The 21,255-nt window shown below is 36.3% G+C and overlaps 1 protein-coding gene across 3 annotated transcripts in view; it reads left to right on the top strand.

Moving 5' to 3' along the window:
* The window catches only part of LOC145683982 (uncharacterized), a 78,170-nt gene that overhangs the window by 1,784 nt on the left and 55,131 nt on the right, over nucleotides 1-21,255 (top strand). The window lies entirely within an intron of this gene.

Below are 21,255 nucleotides of genomic sequence, written 5' to 3'. Positions count from 1 at the left end.
ACTTATAACATTTATACATAGTAAGGCGCTTTCTTTGGGTAAAAGTCTTTGAAGTATGTATGCGTTATATTGATATTTTAACAAAATATACATACAAATATAAAAAAGAATAGTTCCTATTTACAAATTTTGGTTGAACGGATATATGGAACGTGTTGGAAATGGCGAACGAAGATATTATTATTTCTAGCAGTAGGAGTAATAGTGGAAAACGTTCGGAATAATTGCTAGGAAACAATATCGTTTCAGACACATTTATGACCCATACTAGGCCCTAAGCATGATCCTTATGTATTCATGAATTGTTTGCTACCCACGTTACGTTCTTCTACAGAACGAATCAAGGTTGTAGACAGACATGTGACGTCATATTGCTAGTACAATATTCCTCTGCGAAGAAAGCCGTTTCCACTCTAACTTGTAAGATCGAGAGAAATTGAGTATTTTCCATTTTATTACACATCAGAAGTATGAATATTGTAGTTTGGTAAAAACAACTTGCCGCAGCGGGAATCGAACCCGGGACCCCTGCATTACGAAACACTGTTCACGCCATTACGCTAAGACTGCTCTGCTAAGTAATAGTAAAAACGTGTATGTAGCAAATTGCACACGTTTACGATAACGACGAAACACACTGATTTCGGTCATGATAAAATACCATAGTCGAAAGACTTTAAATTTAAATTAGAAAACAAAAATAGACATATAAACACACAAGGACATGAAGGAGAAACTGGTTTTAACTGTAGTTCGACCCCTTAACTGGAATCTGATGCCTCAGACCATTTTCTTTTGTGATTCACCGACAGTATCTCCGTAACTTGTCTCTCTTATACTTAGTAATACTTGTTTTACAGTTATTTTCAGTAACCTTGAACGATAGGGACACGAACACGATACATCGAGGACATACAATTTCAAAGGATCACCTACCGGGAATCAAACACGGGACCGCGAGCACTGAACTATCTAAGGCAGTGATAACATGGGTCAATGTACAACTTGACCCACCACCCATCGTGACCCACGACCCACCACCCAACATGACCGACTCTGACCCACCACCAACCGTGACCTACTCTGACCCACTACCCACCATGACCCACTCTGACCCACCACCCACCAAAACATATCGTCATCAACTCTGACACATGATCCACAGCCTCTTTATTGACTAATGAGTTTATACTTGTAATAAAACCATGTTACTAAATTCTAACTAATCAGAGTTTGAATTTGAGTTAGAATTGAATTATTTTTACAAACAAACCCACTATCAATTTTACACATATCGAAAGTGACACCCCTATCATAAAGAAGAATTTTAAAAGATGCTATGTGACGTTCTTTTCATTTTCAATAAAGAGTTAGTATACTGAATTTCAGCTCTGTAAGTTAAACGGCTTGTGAGATACTCATTTTTTTCGCAAAAAATCGTATCCCCACTACCCCTTAAGATATTATTATAATGAAAGTGATATAATAACAACCCACTTTGGATTAAGGCCTAACTATATACAAAGGTAATTTCATTGGACTTTGCAATTTGGCCGTGATGATCAGGCACACTATATATATGTTATAGTGATTCAAAAATGTATTTTTCAGTAGTTAGCTCCTCTAAAACCTAATAGGATGTGTCTCTTGAAACAGGCACGTAGCCAGGATTTCGTGAAGAGGGATCCGTGATATGAAATACTATGATTACACTAGAGGCTCAATCATTCTACACTGTTTTACTGGAACAAATATTGGTTCGTTTAAATAGGATTTCGTAACGGGTGGAGGGCGTGACTTGAAATTCTGAAGGACCAGGAGCTCGATGAATCTAAACTACTTTACTATCAACATTTATTTGTTTGTTAAGACAAAATGAGGATCGATACCCGGCGCCTCCACCATGTAAAATTCTTTCAGTTTATAATGGTAGAACAATTACCGGGATTTGGACTTTTCCTTCACCTTTTTATTATAAAATGTCTTCTTATATACACAATTATAGTGAGTAATTCCTCTAATATATATTTGGGTAAGATTAAGACCCGGTGACCAAGTATCGTGGGTTTTGCATGTGAGGTTCTCTCGGTGACCAAGCGTCGTGAGATGGGTCTAGATTAGGTGTCTCTCGGTGACCAGGCGTCGTGAGAAAGAGGAAAGGAACCTGATGACCAAGAGTCGTGGGATTAGGGATGGGTACCTCTCGGTGACCAAGCGTCGTGAGAGGAATTTCAGGTGGTTCGATCTACCTGGGTAGATTGATACTGGTCGAGGCATGCAGCTCTTTTATCTTGAAGTGCCGGCTTCCTTCGGTGGTCCTCGTCCTTCCGACTGTTGGCGAATGTTGGCGGCTCCTCTTCGGGTCCGTCGTCAGCGTTGTTTTGTTTACCATTAGCACGTGTTAGTACACATGGTTATTGCATGTTATGGGGACATGCGGAACCTTACAATATGTTAGTAAGTATTTTAATAACAAACTATGAAGAAATCTCGAGTAAAATAATAAAATGTAAGATTTTACAATATTTACGTCCTTCCTCTGTTCATTCAAATATAACAATTTTCCTTTCATTAAGACCTCAACTATTATAAAAACTACATATTCACTATTATAAAAAGTACATACTCAATAATATCTTGTAAAATTTTACACTATCCCTGTTCCTTTCCCTGTTGAATTAAATGCTAACAGAAATTTCTTTCCACACAAATTTTTGTTTTTATTATTCCGTCAACTACTGCCTGTTCTAAATGACAGGTTAAAGGAGCAGTAGAAAATTGTTTTTGAAATAACATGTTTGATACTACAATGATGCGATGACGAAAAATTATGATAGAAAATGTCCAAGCTATTACACAAAGGCACTATTCTTTCGGAAGCATGAAATCTCCCTGACTAGTAGCATAAATTCTCAGAATTCCGTAACTTTTCTAGAAATTTCAAATTTTCTGGCTTTTCCAGGATATCTCGCCCACTTCGCGACCATGTATTGCAAGTACAGTGAAACCTGCCTTTAGCGGAATCGAGCGGGACTTGCAAAAATTTCCGTTAAAGTCAGGTTTCCGCTTAGTGGAGGTAGACCTTTTCTTTCTTTCTTTCTTTCTTTCTTTCTTTCTTTCTTTTAAATACATGCTTCTAAAGGGGCATACTGAGAAAATATATTGCTGTACGTACATTGTTATATTACAGTACTTCTTTCTTCTACGAATAAATACACAAAAAAATAAAATGAATACATAATATACTATGCACACGTTTTCTTTATTTTTCTAATAACCAAGCAGGGTTTTCTGTGTACATTGCTGCTTGGCTGCTTGACTTTCCGCATACAATTTAGCCTGAGAAATTATAGTAAGTGAATCAGAATAATTTTTCCATAAGGCAAATTTTATCAGTTCCTTTAAACTTCTGAGAGCATTTTGATATGTATTTATTCTACACTCTCCTTGGAACTCGGTATCGTATTCCTCTTCCTCCTCTATCTCGTTTTCTTCTTTCCGACATCCCGTATGATTCTTGATTAAGTTGCGGGGATTAAAGACAATTTGTGGGGGTCAATATGAGTAGTGGTTGGAGAAGGTCAACACTGTCCAGAAATATTTAACAAAAGAACGAACATTTTATTGCAGACAGTGTAATGTATATGTCTCACAGAATGTCTAAACATCTTTTAAACGCTGTAGTCCGAAACTCAGAATTTTCCGTTAAATGTTTATTTTTCTTTCCGTTGTCCGCGTAACACAGTTTCCGCTTAATGAAGGGACTTTTACACGTTTTGTTCTCCAAAATTCATGGGACCGTGAAATATTTCCGTTTAAGACAGTTTTCCGTTTAATAAAGGGTCCGTTAAAGACAGGTTTTACTGTAATACAAATCTCCTCATAAGAAAGAGTAACCAAAAGTTTCTTGTAGTTCTTTTTAATTTTTAACGCTGATCCCTCTTTTTCTCATTTTATTTTGTTTCATCCTTCCTTAATTTTTTTTTTCATTTCTAGTCTCGAAGGAGCGGTCCGGTGCCTGCTTGAGAGCCAAGTAGTAGTATAAGTCCTATTGCTATTATTACAATTACAAATATCAATATTCAAATGATGCCTACAGTTCTTTTTTTTTTTTTTTTTTTTTTTTTACTTAAGGATACTCATCTGTGGTAAGTAAACGGAAACAAATGCAAAAGTAAGGGTAATGGAGGCCTTGAAAGTAAAATGTAGACATATTCACCAGTGTTCACAAGGATATTTTTAAATCACGCTCGACTTTACTCATAGGAGCTAAATACACGCTTCTGGTTAGTTATCCGTTTCTCGCCACGTAGCAGAAATATAGCAGAAATCCAAGCGCTGTTACTGGCGGCCTTCATGGTCGAGTGTACTAGCGCAATGGGCTAGTAATTATAATTGCTTTTGGTGAAGATTCAAACCCGGGCCAAGGAATTTTTTTTACTTTTATACTTTATTTTTTAAATTTTCATAACACTTTTTCATTAAAATAAGATAAATAATACTCAAAAAGTGATTTACTTACGTTACGCGTGCAGTTTCGCTACACGAATCCACAGTATAAGCAGTAATAGTAGTAGTAGTAAGAGTAGTAATAGTAGTAGTAGGAACGGGTTAGAAGCCCCGGAGGGCTCGTTTTGTTCCAGCTTGACTACCATGATATTAATTTAATCTCAGCTGCTTCTTCAATTTTTTCTTTAATTCCAACAAAGTGACAATTTTCTTTTATTACTATAATACACAATACATACACCAGAATGTTTGGACAATCGCAAACTGCAAAAAATCAGAAACGTGTATTTAGTTCCTACACGCAAAACGGAAACGAATATTTGTTTTTTTTTTTTTCGTTTTCCGCGGTAAAAACTATTTTGAGTGCAAAACCCCCACCAAAAATTGTGAAAATTTATGCCCTAAAGACAATTAGAGGTGGACTGAAGTTAATGTAATAGTGCACAGGTACTGTATATGTAAGATGAGGGAATATGTGTTTTGTATTTCCCTTTAAAAAAGTTGGGTGGGGCACAAACCCTTCCAAACCTTTGAGTGTGAATTATCAAAAGTGCTAATAACCAGTGGCGGCAGGTGGATTGTGGTTTCGGGTGTTGCAGTACGAGCGATAAATGTGACATGCTATGTGATGTGACATGCTTTAGATGCAAATGCTATGTGACATGTTAAATTAAATAAAATTCTGTTTTTAAAAAATAAAAAATGCAGATATTTTATCTGATTAATCACCTTAATTAATAAGTTCATTCTCCTCTCTTTGATTGGAGCAAATCTGCTTAATACATACTGGTTGAACTCTGGTATTCTTATTGTCAGGTCTTTTTCGATGGAAAACATAACCAATGGTGATAACCTTTCTTGGGACATTCAATTCCTTGAAAGTGTCAATTCTTTCTCATGTGGAAAAAAACTTTTCGTCTTTTGCTGACGCCATAGGTACTGTTAATATTAATTTCAAAGCTTTGTAGATTTACTAAATATTTTTTCTAGATTATTGCGAACGATTCATTCTAGCAAACTCAGTCCTTGACAGTGATCCGAATTCCTCTTCAGCGTTGACTGAAGAGAGTTCGTAGCAGAGATTAGTTATAAAAAAAATGTACATTGAACATACTTTATTCACAGTTTATCCAGGAAAATTTAAAATAAATTGAGGAAATGTATCTGGTGCAAACAACACTACTGCATAAGATATCCTGTAAATTTAAACTGGATTTTTTTTTCGAACACTCTCCTGAATTGCCCGTTGCTTGTTTTTGTCTAACGAGGGAACCTATCCAAGTGCAATTCTGACTTCGAGTCGAGACTATGGTCGTTGGATACCTTGTCCCAAAAGAACATAACACGAAAAGGGATACATCCTCGATCGCAACCGTTGCGGAGATATAAGCGTGAAAAGTTAGAAATTAAGCTCCATACTATACATTACAAAGTCAGATTCTGGGTCAAATTTTTTGGAAACGGTCGAGTAAGGAAACTCAGCGAATACATATCAAATTAGTGTGGGAAGCACAGCACCTTTTGAATGAAAAATCTGTGTCCCCGGGGCACTCGCAGGAGCCCAGGCGGGGCCCAACTCAAAATTTGCAAATGGAGCCGGGGTTAAGTATCATATTGTATGAAAGCTATTGTTAAATAAAAGAAGATAGAACGAATCTCAACACTCTACGATAACTCTGTGCAACCGGACAACTGATAAAAATGTCAATACAACCTATATCAGAAAATCTATGGCCACGCTTCTAAATCCGTTAAGTTGCGACAATAACAAAACAGAAAAACACGTTTGAAAGTGCAAGGTATTGGAGTAAATCAAATTGCTGCAGAGACTCTCTCTCAAAAGCACCCTCCGATATATTTTATTTCTGCACCATTATTCCAGTTTTCTCCAACCCCACTCCTCTCCAAGTTGCCTCACAGTTTCAAGGTTAGTCCTTTTCGTTTTACCATCATGTTTCTCTTTCAGCAAATCCCCCGATAGTAATTTCACAGTGCAATCTGTGAATTTGGGGTCCCGATCCGCAAAGCATATACCGTTGCCTTTTGACCTTCTCACTCTCCACGCCGATTGCGATTAACAATGTATCCTTTCTCTTCTAGAACACGAAATCCAATGATCATTGTTATTCTACGGTCCATTGGTCATTCGAAGTCACACTTATACTTGGATAAGGTCCGTTGTGCGACTCTGTGAGAGACTCTGCACCAATTTGCTTGTAGAATTGGGAAACACGAATTGCATTAATTTTACATATACAATATCTACACACAATTTCATTTGCTTCGATCCCTCCTTCCTGCACTTCTACAATAATACTTTCTTTTTTCGGACGAGGCCTTGGCCCCAACACTGCATCTCCACACAAACTAAAAATATATGTTCGCTTACTTTTTGCGCATGGCGCATACTGACTTATTCATATTTGATTCACAAATTACTGCAGAAGAAGCCTTCATTATCAAAATAAGCTAAGAATTAACTTGTAAATGTGGGTCTACTTTCATTTGTTTTCTCCTCTACTAGATATTTCTTTCTTATCTACAGATTTCTTACTTACTGCCACCTATATTTTTAGAAAAAATGATAGAACGATTATTTTTATAAGAAAAGAAGAGTACATGATGAGGCGTAAAATAAAATATTTAGCCTACATCAATAGTTTCTGTGTTAGAAAAGTATAGTTTATTAAGAAAGTCTACAAATGTTAGTCAAGTTTCGAAATTTTTGGGAGGTCCGGACCCGGTGGACCCCCTCGTGGTTACGCCCCTGAGCATTGCTAATTAGTTCCAAATTCAATGTGGCGTTCCCCATCATACGGTTTTATGTGGAAGGTTTTATGTGGAGTATGGAGCTCAATTTCTAAATTTTCACGCTTATATCTCCGCAACGGTTGCAATCGAGGATGTATCGTTTTTCGTGTTATGTTCTTTTAGGACAAGGTATCCAACGGCCATAGTCTCGACTCGAAGTCAGAGTTGCACTTGGATAGGTTCCCTCGTAAGCCTTAATTGCAAATTTTTCCTCAGTTGAAAGCTGGTCAATGTTTTTTGTAAGTTATTTACAGAAGTCATGGTATACAATTCATTCAGAATTTGTAGGTTATTTACAGAATTAAAGCACACACAATAAAATTAAACCTAATAATTAAAAACCAAAACAGCTGATACAAAATAGGTACTGGTATATGAATTCCGAATATCACATATTCATACATCAACACACACACACATGTGCGTAAAAGAAAACACTACATTCCAAATCATCCGTCTTGCTTGTTACGCAATGCACGATGAACACAATATACTTCCACATGAGGCGAAACAATGCCTACCAATGTGATATGTTCTGGAAAGGAAACCTCGAAACCCGCCAGATGAAGGATCAGCATGTAACAGAAGCCAAAAAAATCAAAGAACATCAAAACAAACAGCACTGCCAGTTCTACACCCAGAAATATTAACTGGGAGGGGTCCAAAGTATTTGAGGGAGGTGCAATACGTCTACATAATATAGAACCTGTCTTATACTGCACCCGAAAAGACGATAAGTAATTCTTACTTACTGCCACCTATATTTTTAGAAAAAATGATAGAACGATTATTTTTATAAGAAAAGAAGAGTACATGATGAGGCGTAAAATAAAATATTTAGCCTACATCAATAGTTTCTGTGTTAGAAAAGTATAGTTTATTAAGAAAGTCTACAAATGTTAGTCAAGTTTCGAAATTTTTGGGAGGTCCGGACCCGGTGGACCCCCTCGTGGTTACGCCCCTGAGCATTGCTAATTAGTTCCAAATTCAATGTGGCGTTCCCCATCATACAGTTTTATGTGGAAATTACCAAGAGTATAAAATATACTTATTTTATAAAAGAAATATGTTTATACTAAAATAGTATCCACAGAGGGGGAGGGAGCGATTCTACATACTGACTTATTAATATTTGATTCACAAATTACTGCAGAAGAAGCCTTCATTATCAAAATAAGCTAAGAATTAACTTGTAAATGTGGGTCTACTTTCATTTGTTTTCTCCTCTACTAGATATTTCTTTCTTATTTTGTAATTTTGCAATCACTTTTTTTAATTGTCATTATCTTGATTTGCTTCAGTATGGTCCCGTAATTTAAAAATATGAATGCATAAAAACATATTCCATTTGTTAATTGCTAGTGAAAGAAAATTCAGAAATCTTATTTAGCGTGAAAAACCTTCTCGTTCACTGGAAATCGTGCTGTGTTGCAGAAGCACTGCAACGACCAGTCCCTTTAACTTCTGAGATAGGAGAAAGGAGACTTAACATTTGCTCCAATTTCCGCGCTGATGGAATCTGGTCGTTGCATGCTCGCTGCAACACAATGTAAATTAGAGACTCTGTGACGGATTATTTTTCGCTTTTTAAAATGGATTAACGGAACGGACAGTTACATAAGTAAAAAATATGTTATTTAAAGTGTATATATGCAAGTATTAAAAGTTTTTTTTTGTTCTTTACTACTATTGATAATAATATTTTTTTCTTGAAATACTTTGGTCGTTGCGCAACGCTGCAACACTAACATTAGCCGCCACTGCTAATAACTATATGTCAGAAGTGCCTAAAGGATATGGAGAATTGCAACGAAACTTTTGTAGGGACATTACGCAAAAAGTAAGCAAACATGTGGTTTTATTTTGTGTGGAGAAGTAGTGTTGGGGCCAAAACCTCCTCCGAAAATGTAAATATAATCGTAGAAGTACAGGAAGGAGTGGATCGAAGCGAATGAAATTATGTGTAGACATTATACATGTAAAATAAGGCAATTCGTGTTCCCCAATTGACCCCTTCCGATTTGCTTCAAATTTGGCACACCAAGAGTAAACAAAAATCGACACGTGTTTTTGTTTATGGAGAGAAATATTGTAAGGGTTAAAGACGCCTCCTAAAATACTATAAAATACGCCAAAAGGTAAGAAACGGCTAGTTTTAAAATAGTGAACTTTTAACAATAGATAGATGGCCTAAAAATTAGTATCAATAAAGTGAATTTCGCGTGTGTCCTGCTTCTACCCATAAAAATTCAAGTTCAAAGACTGAACATTGCGCACTGTAGCGTGGTACAAACAAAACACAAACGAGCAATTGTCACATAAAGAAAACATGTGTCGATATATTTTCTGTTTATTTTGATGTGCTAAATTTGAAGCAAACCAGATGGGGACAGTTGGGAAACACGAATTGCATTAATTTTACATATACAATATCTACACACAATTTCATTTGCTTCGATCCCTCCTTCTTGCACTTCTACAATAATACTTTCTTTTTTCGGACGAGGCCTTGGCCCCAACACTGCATCTCCACACAAACTAAAAATATATGTTCGCTTACTTTTTGCGCATGGCCCCTACAAAATTTCGTTGCAATTCTCCATATCCTTTAGGCACTTCTGACGTATACTTATTAGCCCTTTGCTAATTCGTAATCAAAGGTTTGGAAGGGTTTTCGCCCCACCCAACTGTTTTTTTTAAAGGAAAATACGAAACACATATTCTCTCATTTTACGTACACAATATCTGTGCACAATTACATTCACTTCAGTCAAATTCTTGCCTCTAGGGTGTCAACTTTCAGAACTTTTTGATGGGGGCATTGGCACTTAAAAAAGTTCTTCCGCAGAAAATAAAAAAGAAACAAATATTCGTTTCCTGTTTGCGTATTGGCTCTACACAAAGTTTCGTTGCAACTCTTCATGACCTTTAGGCACTTCTGACATACTCTTATTAGCAATTTTGATATTTAATGATCAAAGGTTTTGTGGAGTCCGTGCCCACCCAACCGCTTTTTTCAGGAAAACATGAAACACATATTCCCTTATTTCGGGTCTAGAATATTTGTGCACAGTTTCGTTCCCTTTTTCCTTCGGTCCCTTTTTCATTTTCGGGTGTCAAATTTCAAACTTTTGGGTGTTTTTCCCCCTAAACCCGATTTTTCCGCAGAAAATAAAAAACATATATTCCTTTATTTTTTGAATATTGTCCCTACACAAAGTTTCGTTGCAACTCTTCATGTCCTTTAGGCACTTCTGACATACTGTTATTAACATTTTTGATATTTCGTGATCTTTGCGTTTAATGTTCCATGATTATGCCTGATAGATTAAGAAAGACCATGATTAAAGCAAGTGAATTACGATGGACAAATTAGTGGAAGGAGAAAGTGAGAGGAAATTGGAGTGTCCCGAGAAAACTCAAGAGCACGATGTTGTCCACCTCAAGCTTGCTTGCCTTAGGGACCAACCAAGTATCCCACCATCAGATCAGAGTTGGAGTGGGTCGGTGGGTCAAGTGCGTCGTTTTCTGAGTGGGTCAGTGGGTCGTGGGTCAATAGCATGTAACCCACTGCGACCCACAATCCACCATGACCAATTCTGATCTACCGACCCACTCTACTTACTGCACTCTACACAGTATATTCTGAACAGTATATATTTTTTCACTTTCGACGCTACCATAGGAACTAAATACATGTTTCTGATTTTTTGCAGTTTGCGATTGTCCAAACATTCTGGTGTATGTATTGTGTATTATAGTAATAAAAGAAAATTGTCACTTTGTTGGAATTAAAGAAGAAAATTGAAGAAGCAGCTGAAATTAAATTAATATCATGGTAGTCAAGCTGGAACAAAACGAGCCCTCCGGGGCTTCTAACCCGTTCCTACTACTACTACTATTACTACTCTTACTACTACTACTACTATTACTGCTTATAATGTGGATTCGTGTAGCGAAACTGCACGCGTAATGTAAGTAAATCACTTTTTGAGTATTATTTATCTTATTTTAATGAAAAAGTGCTATGAAAACTTAAAAAATAAAATATAAAAGTAAAAAAAGTCCTTGGCCCGGGATTGAACCTTCACCAAAAGCAATTATAATTACTAGCCCATTGCGCTAGTACACTTTTTTAACAACTTTTTTATTAACTAATAGAGTTGGATACATACGATCATTAACACAACTGCAGAACAATATAAATATATACAGCTAATAATGCACAATATAACTCAACGGAAGAGGGGAAAAAAAAGAACTGCTTATGGAGCATAGATACAAGTTGTACATCTTGTGCGTTTTTTAAAGAACGTATGTAGCATATACACAAGTTTTACAAATGACTAAAAACTCATTGGAATAATAAAGGAGTACAAATTAATTACGCATATATGGTATTGTCGAGAAAACGAGCAAAAGTACAAGTTTTCGTAAGGGAGCTCATTTTGTCATAATTAGTGTGAAGATATTCAATATAAAACGAAGAATTACCTGCAGTTTCCACTGAGAGTACATACGTAATTGTTTGCGCTATAAGCCAGGTAACAGCATTGTGTTTCGTTTTGGGATACAGAGAATATTCCGGTCGTAACAGAAGATTGACCTCGATTGAGCGACGAGGTTGGCGCATAATAAGACTCAAAAATCGCTGCAATTGGTACCAGATTTGTTTGCTGTTCACACAAGTTGTTAATCTATGACTCAAGGAATCAGCAGCACCGCAGAAAGAACATATTATATCGGCACTAAACCCACATTTATTTCGTTTTACTTTCGTATCTACAATGTCATTCACTACTATGTACCAAAAGGATTTATTTTCTGCTGTTAAATATTTTGAGTGTATATTACGAAATATTATATGCCAATTGTATTCTGGTTCTCTTTCTATTAATTTGCATGGTGATAACTGTTGCAGGTGGTGGATGTACCATTGTTTACTTGTTAAAGTCAAAACATCGGGAGTTCGATAACATTGATAGATATAGGCACACAAGATATTAGTTAAGTAAGAGCAACTGGAGGGGAGGGAAGTGATCGCCAACGGCAGTGTTGGATCGATCGTATCCAATAAATATCGCAGCAAGTGTCTAGTGGGAGAGGGTACATCTTCAAATAAGGCAGTCAAGTTACGTCTTATAAACAAACTCTCAGCCTTGAACTGCACGTGAGTCATGTTAATGTCTCCGTTCGCTACCGATAAACATATGTCATTATAGCGAACACGAAACAAACAATTGTTCCACAAAAACCAACCACAAACACTTTGTAGTTTTTTGCCTGCTGTAGAAGGCAGGACAAAGACGTTAGCAACATACCACAGTTTACTCAAAATATAAACGTTGAGAAGTCGAGCACGAGACAACAAACATAGTGACCTACATTTGTGCAATAAACTTAAATGCCTGATTTTATTAATGACCAGGTCATAATTATATCTTACTGTTTCAACAAGATTACTCATAAATGATATTCCTAGTATTTTAATCCTAGATTGAAATGAAATGTCCTGAATTTTACTAAACTCCTCAGAATTATGTATTATAAGACCAGTTGATTTTTTTCTATTCAAGAGAGCTCCAGACACTTGTTGATAATTAGCAACACTTTGCATTAAAAGGTTATAGTCATGAACAGAATGCAGAAAAAATTGACATCATCAGCATAACCACACACACGTAGAGGACGTGCGATAACATCAAAACCCTGAATCTTGCGGTTTACATCATACAAGAAGGATGCAATAGCCAAGGTAAATAATTGTAAGCTTATAGGATCTCCTTGTCGAATACTACGAACTACTTTGATGGGAAGGGTAAGATGACTATTAATATTTAATTTAGTCGCAGCGTCTTTATAGAAGAATTTAAACCATTGTATAATGCGAGCATTAAAACCAAAACCAGTCAAAACTCCACAAATAGGAATGCTCAATGTTATCAAATGCATTCTAAAAATCTAAATTAACAATTGCTGCGGTAATCTCACAATCTTGACATATTGTAATACAATCTCTAACATTCATTAAAATCTGATATATAGTCTTACCCTTAACTGCAGCATATTGCAAATCACCCAGCAACTTATTCATATATGGAGCTAATCTACAAGCCAAACAACGACTAATAATTTTAACATCAGTATTTAAAAGGGAAATAGGTCTGAAATGTTCAACCATTGTTGGTTGAGGCACTTTGGGTATAAAAATAGTGACAGCAGGATTGGGTCGACATAAATGTTCTTAAGCAAAAACCAAGCATTCACCACATCAGTAAGTGTCTGATCTATGACGTGCCAAAGTTTCTGATACAATATACCCGATATTCCATCTTGTCCGGGTGATTTTCCTGGCTTTGCAGCAAACGTTGCCAACTTTACTTCTTCAAGTGTAAAAGGCGCCGTCAAAGACATATTATCATCATCTGTTATGACGTTAGGAATAATTTCAAAAATAAAATTCTCAACATCCAGTCCTCGTGATTCACCAAAAAGTTTTAAATAATGATCATAAAATACCTTTTGAATTGCAAAAACATTCTTGCAGGGATCTCCATCTAGAGTAAGAACCGTCTTGATCAGGCGGCGCTTGCCACGCCAGTTTTCTTGCTAAACGTGAGTAAGAGAACACTGTTCAGTAACATCAAACATAAGAGCCTTACTCCTAACTTTACACCTTAAAGCTGAATCCTATGAAAATCTAAGAGTTTTGCTTTATATATTTTTTTTAACAAGGGGCAACAATGTTCTGTCGTAAAGAGCATCTCGTTGAGCCTCTAATAAACATCCGTAATAAAAATTATACAATTTCAGGCGATCACGAGAGCGTTCACCAGAGTACCATTTACAGAAGCGTATTAGGTTAGGTTTACAATAGGTAGTTAACCATATGAGGATATTTGGATACCGTTTTGCTTCCTGTCTCCAATAGTCCCATTTAAGAATGTAAGAAATCCCACATCTGTTAATAGTGTTTCATTCATATGATAGTAACCACGTTTACGCACAATTTTATCACATGGAATCTTAACTTTCATCACTAAAGACAGATGATCACTAATACAAACAGGATAACGGTATATATCAAAAAGCTGGGATTTAAGAGATTCCGTCAAATAGAATCTATCGATTCTCGAGGCACTATTCTGGCGAATCAGGGTGTACCCCAACAGATCACTGTTCCTTAGTTGCCACGCATCATACAAGGGATAATGAGAGATGAGTTCATCAAGAGAAGCACAATAATTAAACCCTGGGTCCATATCTGCTCTATTGAATACGCAATTCATATCACCCCGCAAAATGACATTGTCTGAGGCACAACTAAACGATGTCGCAACATCAGTCGCAAAAAATGTGTTGCGCACATCACGATTATGACTTCCAGATGGGAAATACACATTGATCATAGTGATACCAAACAAATCACCTCGTATAATTCTACCACTGGGGTGACATTGTTCATTCGTAAACGATAACCCAACTTTAACCAAAATCGCGGTACCAAGACGATTATACATTGAATTGTTATAAACGTGATATGAATCATGTACATTCACCACTTCCGGACCTACCTCTTGCAGAAAAGCCAGCTTAATTTCAGATTTCAACAAAAAATCAGACAGAGCATGATACTGTGTGGGTAAAGATATTCCATTTAGATTAATACTAGCAATGGTAAGAACAATTGCCATGAAAAGGTAGGGAAGAAGTCAGGCTTGATAGTACATGATGAGATGACGTAGATACGAAGTGGGAGGACTGACTCGGAAACACACTAGAAAACATATCATGGCACACACACAAGAATCATTAGGTGACAGTGACACCAGAAAGTGGAGGCTCTACAGTTCCAGAAGCACTGTCTTCTACCGAAGTTGTTACAACAAGCTGCAATTGTTTGGAAACATTAGCACTAGTTATCCTGTACAAAGCATCACTAGCTGGTTTATCAGGTTTTCTAGCAGATGAAGAAACTTTACCGTCTTTAACTGTTTTCCGTCTCTTCTTATCTTGAGAGGATCGCTCTTTAGAACTACTTTGCGAGGGAACTGAGGCTAAAACGAAGGTATGATTATAAGATGAAATGGATTTCTCACTCTCAGATGGACCACTGTCAATAGTAATAGGAACATCTGCCACATCACTTATATCGTCAGAAACAGTCAGCAGCGTCAGCAATAGAAACCGCTGGAGGTATCGAATCGGATACACTAATTATAACTGGAGATGAAACAGAGCCTGTTGCGGGAGGCAAAGAAACCTCGACAGGTGGCTGATCATCCGGAGTATGCTCAAGCACTGGATTAGATCTGCATTCATCGCTGTCACTAGTTAATGGGGGAAAATCCTTGTCACTAAAAGACGATGGTAATGAAACAACAGGTTGTACACTCGTAACCGAATTAAGTGTCCGGACTAGGTTAACTTCGGTTGAAGATTGCACTATAGGTTTAGAGTTTACATTACGTCTATCACATTGGTCATATCGATGTTTAGGGCTATTACAAGCAAAACAGGTACGTTCCTGACCAAAATAAGATACTAAGTATCGTTGATCTTGGATTTCAATAGACGATGGAATTGCCTTATCTAACTGTACGTACACCAGTTGCCGCCCAGTACGCACTCGGTATCGATGACTACTATCATAAAACTCGTCCTTGAGATTTTTGACACTACCATATGGTGTCAACACTTTTAGTATTTCTTCATCGTCCAATTCACTTGGCACTAAAGATAATTTAACTAAAGTAACAAGCTTATCTGCAACTTCCACTCACTTCATACACTCCATTTTCATTAGTATATCGTAATCCAGTACTATTATCTCGAATTATCTGTTCACACAAAAGCTGGGATATTAACTTAACGAACACACAACGTCGGTAATTGTTTAATTCAATACTCACAACTTGGTCATTGCTTAACTTGAAATTGTCAAATATGAATTCATGTATTCTAAAAGTAATTGGGCGAGTAGGCACATTACTAAAGTTTACACGCAAAGTATTAACTCGTTTCACTACCGTTTAGACGATCAGTAGAATTCTAACTTGAAGTATGAAGGTATGCCGTATAAACAAGCAACAGCGCATTCCGCAGGTCTGCTCGCCACCGCTGCTACGACACGACTCCTAACACTCGACCATGAAGACCGCAAGTAACAGTGGATTTCTGCTATATTTATGCTACGTGGCAAGAAACGGATAACTAACCAAAACCGTGTATTTAGCTCCTATGAGTAAAGTCGAGCGTGATTTAAAAATACAATTGTGAACACTGGTGAATTTGTCTACATTTTACTTTCAAGGCCTCCATTACCCTTACTTTTGCATTTGTTTCCGTTTACTTACCACAGATGAGTATTCTTAAGTAAAAAAAAAAAGAACTGTAGACATCTTCTGAATATTGATATTTGTAATTGTAATAATAGCAATAGGATTTATACTACTACTTGGCTTTCAAGACACACAGTCTGTTAGTTTTCAGAGGAGCTAACTACCGACAAAACAAATTTTTAAATCACTATTATATATATATATATATATATATATATATATATATATATATATATATATATATATATATATATATAATAGAAAAAATAGATGTAACTATTTGTGCCTGATCATCACGGCCAAATTGCAAAGTCAAATGAAATTACCTTTGGTATATAGTTAGGCCTTAATCCAAAATGGGATGTTATCATATCACTTTCATTATAATATCTTACGGGGTAGTGGGGATCCGAATTTTTGCGAAAAAATGAGTATCTCACAAGCCGTTAAACTTACAGAGCTGAAATTCAGTATATTAACTCTTTATTGAAAATGAAAAGAACGTCACTTAGCATCTTTAAAAATTCTTCTTTATGATAGAGGTGTCACTTTCTATATATGCAAAATTGATAGTGGGTTGGTTTGTAAAAATAGCTCAATTCAAACTCAAATTCTAACTCTGATTAGTTAGAATTTAGTAACATGATTTTATTACAAGTATAGACTCATTAGTCAGTAAAGAAGGGGCTGTGGATCATGTATCAGAGTTGATGATATGTTTGGTGGGTGGTGAGTCGATGGGTGGTGGGTCAGAGTGGGTCATGGTGGGTAGTGGGTCAGAGTAGGTCACGGTTGGTGGTGGGTCAGAGTCGGTCATGTTGGGTGGTGGGTCGTGGGTCACGATGGGTGGTGGGTCAAGTTGTTCATTGACCCACGTCATCACTGCCTTAGATAGTTCAGTGCTCGCGGTCCCATGTTTGATTCCCGGAGGTGATCCTTTGAAATTGTATGTCCTCGATGTATCTGTGTTCGTGTCCCTATCGTTCAAGGTTACTGAAAATAACTGTAAAACAAGTGTTACTAAGTATAATAGAGACAAGTTACGGAGATACTTTCGGTGAGTAACAAAAGAAAATGGTCTGAGACATCAGATTCCAGTTGAGGGGTCGAATTACTCTTAAAACCAGTTTCTCCATCATGTTCTTGCGTGTTTATGTCTATTTTTGTTTTCTAATATAAATTTAAAGGCTCTCGACTATAGTATTTGATCATGACCGAAATCAGTGTGTTTCGTCGTTATCGTAAACGTGTGCAATTTGCTACATACACGTTTTTACTATTACTTAGCAGAGCAGTCTTAGCGTAATGGCGTGAACAGTGTTTCGTAATGCAGGGGTCCCGGGTTCGATTCCCGCTACGGCAAGTTGTTTTTACCAAACTACAATATTCATACTTCTGATGTGTAATAAAATGAAAAATACTCAATTTCCCTCGGTCTTACAAGTTAGAGTGGAAACGGCTTTCTTCGCAGAGGAATATTGTACTAGCAATATGACGTCACATGTCTGTCTACAACCTTGATTCGTTCTGTAGAAGAACGTAACGTGGGTAGCAAACAATTCATGAATACATAAGGATCATGCTTAGGGCCTAGTATGGGTCATAAATGTGTCTGAAACGATATTGTTTCCTAGCAATTATTCCGAACGTCTTCCACTATTACTCCTACTGCTAGAAATAATAATATTTTCGTTCGCCATTTCCAACACGTTCCATATATCCGTTCAACCAAAATTTGTAAATAGGAACTATTCTTTTTTATATTGGTATGAATATTTTGTTAAAATATCAATATAACGCATACATAATCCAAAGTCTTTTATCCAAAGAAACCGTCTTACTATGTATTGTGATGTAGACAAATCCTACTTAGTTTCTGATTAAGCATCCGAAGTTTCGATATTAATATTGCCCAGGAGCTGACACCTTCTTACAGCCTCCTCGTTACCTTTCTGTCACAAATCATTCGAATGTATCTCTTATCCTTTCTTTTTCATTTCCCATCAACTTCAGTATGCTTATTTACATTGCAATAGGACGTAATATTGAGGTCTTAGATCTTCAGTAATAATAATAATAATAATAATAATAATAATAATAATAATAATAATAATAATAATAATAATAATAATAATAATAATTGTATTAACATTTTAAAGTTGCCCTAAAATTAGACAAAACTTACAGATAACTAGGGATTTCAGGAGTTTGTCCGGACCTCGAGTACACACATCCTCAAGTACGAAAATTTTAAACGAAAGCGTTCCATTATAGTTTCATCTAGAAAGTATTCTACTGTACGTTTTGAGGAAAATAACTGTAATAAAAAACTGAACATCAATGAACAGTAAGACTTATAATGAACTAACTTTTAGGATATGCAGAAGTAATTATAAAAGCTTTGCTACAAAAATACCTACATAGACCATAATACATTCAATGAGCTCGAAATACAAAGTAACAAAATAGCGTATAAGATTCGATCCAGAAAGCAATTATTACTTAAAGAATGGACATACACTATTTCGAGAATCGAGATAAAACGAGAAATGTTTACGAGTTAGTCTTGTCCCGTCTGTAAAATGTTAATTGTCGTCTCAATTTTCTTTGTTTTGTTTTAGAAACGAGATGAGAAATTCCTCTTCTCCTGGGCAACACTAAACAAAACCGAAATATTCTTGCCAAATATCACGTTTCTGGTTGTAATGTTAAGCCCTGAGTGATAATAAGCTCCTAACTTTTAATCTTCAATGAGATAATAATAATAACAACAATAATAATAATAATAATAATAATAATAATAATTATTATTATTATTATTATTATTATTATTATTATTATTATTATTATTATTATTCCTAAAGATTTGATAGTTCAAGTATTGAAACATCTGAGTATTCAAATATCTGAACATGTGTCATCGCTGATCAATCGTCACCGAAAATTCTAAAGCAAAAAAAAATGTACTGGTCGTTCGTGGATAAGAGTTGATTACCTTCAGATTATTGGTCAAGCGCCTTGACCACTGAACCACAATTAGTTCACAGTAATTAGGGATGCGCTCGAGTCGAGACATGTCTCGAATCTTGACTCGACTCGACTCGAATTCGAGTCGAGATTCGAGTCGAGACACACTTTGTAAAATTCGAGACGAGTCGAGACAAACGTATTTCTCGACTCGAATTTTCGAGTCGAGACACGAGTCGAGTCGAGACGGCTCTTAAAAATCTCGACTCGACTCGAATGTCTCGAAAATCTTTCTATAATTTTTAATATTATTTTGAAGAAAGTATTCACTCAGAAACAGCCTTGAAACCAATTCCAGCTTTTATTCCTTCAGAAAGGTACAGAACTCATAAAATTAATAGTTAATCTTTAAAGATCAAGATTTAATTTTCAGCTCAATTCAGTTAATTAGAACTAATAGTTAATGTCGTTGTAATTGGTTGTACTGCAAATATAATGATAATAATAATAATAATTGATTATCTAGTTTGTATAAAACTATTATCCGTAGTCTAAATCTAGTTTGTATAAAACTATTGCGATAAAGTGAACTACATAAATTCTCTGAATGAGCAGTTGGTAGTCTATAGTAATTTAGCATAGTTATAATTATTGTGTTTTCGTTCCCATGAACGCAATAGGGTTACGTAACTTCTGGATTATTCGCTTGCCCAACTATTCTGAGGCTTTAATATGTTGTAGCATATCACTAGCTACGGATAATATATAATGTAACATTTGTTGTAAATCACATATTATGATACGAGACTATTTTACATAGAATATCTTATCTAATATAAATAAAATAAAGAGTTTGTTTGTGTGTTTGTCTGTCTGTCTATGTGCGACCTGGGGACCAGACGAGTGGACCGAGAGTTCCCAAAATTTGGTGACGGGTACCTTAGTCCAGGCCCCAGATCAAGACGAAGCATTTTTTTAAATTTCGAACCAGGGGGGTCTCGGGGGGATGTTTACTGGGACCGACCTGGGGACCAGACAAGTTGACCGAGAGTTACCAAATTTTGGTCACGGATACCTTGGTCCAGGTCCCAGTCTAAGGCGAAGCGTTTTTGTCAAAATTGGAACCAGGGGGTCTCAGGGGGGCGTTTAGCGAGACATGTAGTAAAAGTAATCTAAATTGATCGACATTAGTGTCAAATCCATAGTTTTGACGGTCGCTGAGATCAATGGTGACACTTCCATCAGCGATGACTTGCAAATTCAGCTACTACTGTATGCGGGCCGGGTGTCAGCGGGTGAGGAATACCGAGACATGTATAAACAGCCCATATTGATTGATACTAGTGTCAAATCCATAGTTTTCGCGGTCACTGAAATGAATGGTGATACTTCCACAGGTGTTGACTTCCAAATACAGCCCCCATGCGAAGAATGGGTATATTAAGCTAGTATTACAATAAATGGACTGCTTGGATGCCAAGAACTAGTACAGATAAGTACCATTCACTTCTATGAATAGGTGTTTTTAAAAGGATTTTTGTAAACATTAAGTTATAAAACAATGAACTACATACAGTAGTTATGGTTTTGGTTCCCAACATAAAAGAAATATGGATTGTTCATGAGA

The sequence above is a fragment of the Thermobia domestica genome, chromosome 4, assembly GCF_964235325.1.
Source record: "Thermobia domestica chromosome 4, izTheDome1.hap1.1, whole genome shotgun sequence".
Lineage (NCBI taxonomy): Eukaryota > Metazoa > Arthropoda > Insecta > Zygentoma > Lepismatidae > Thermobia > Thermobia domestica.
The sequence above is the reverse complement of the archived record's forward strand: the minus strand, read 5'-3'. Positions and strand labels throughout refer to the sequence as shown.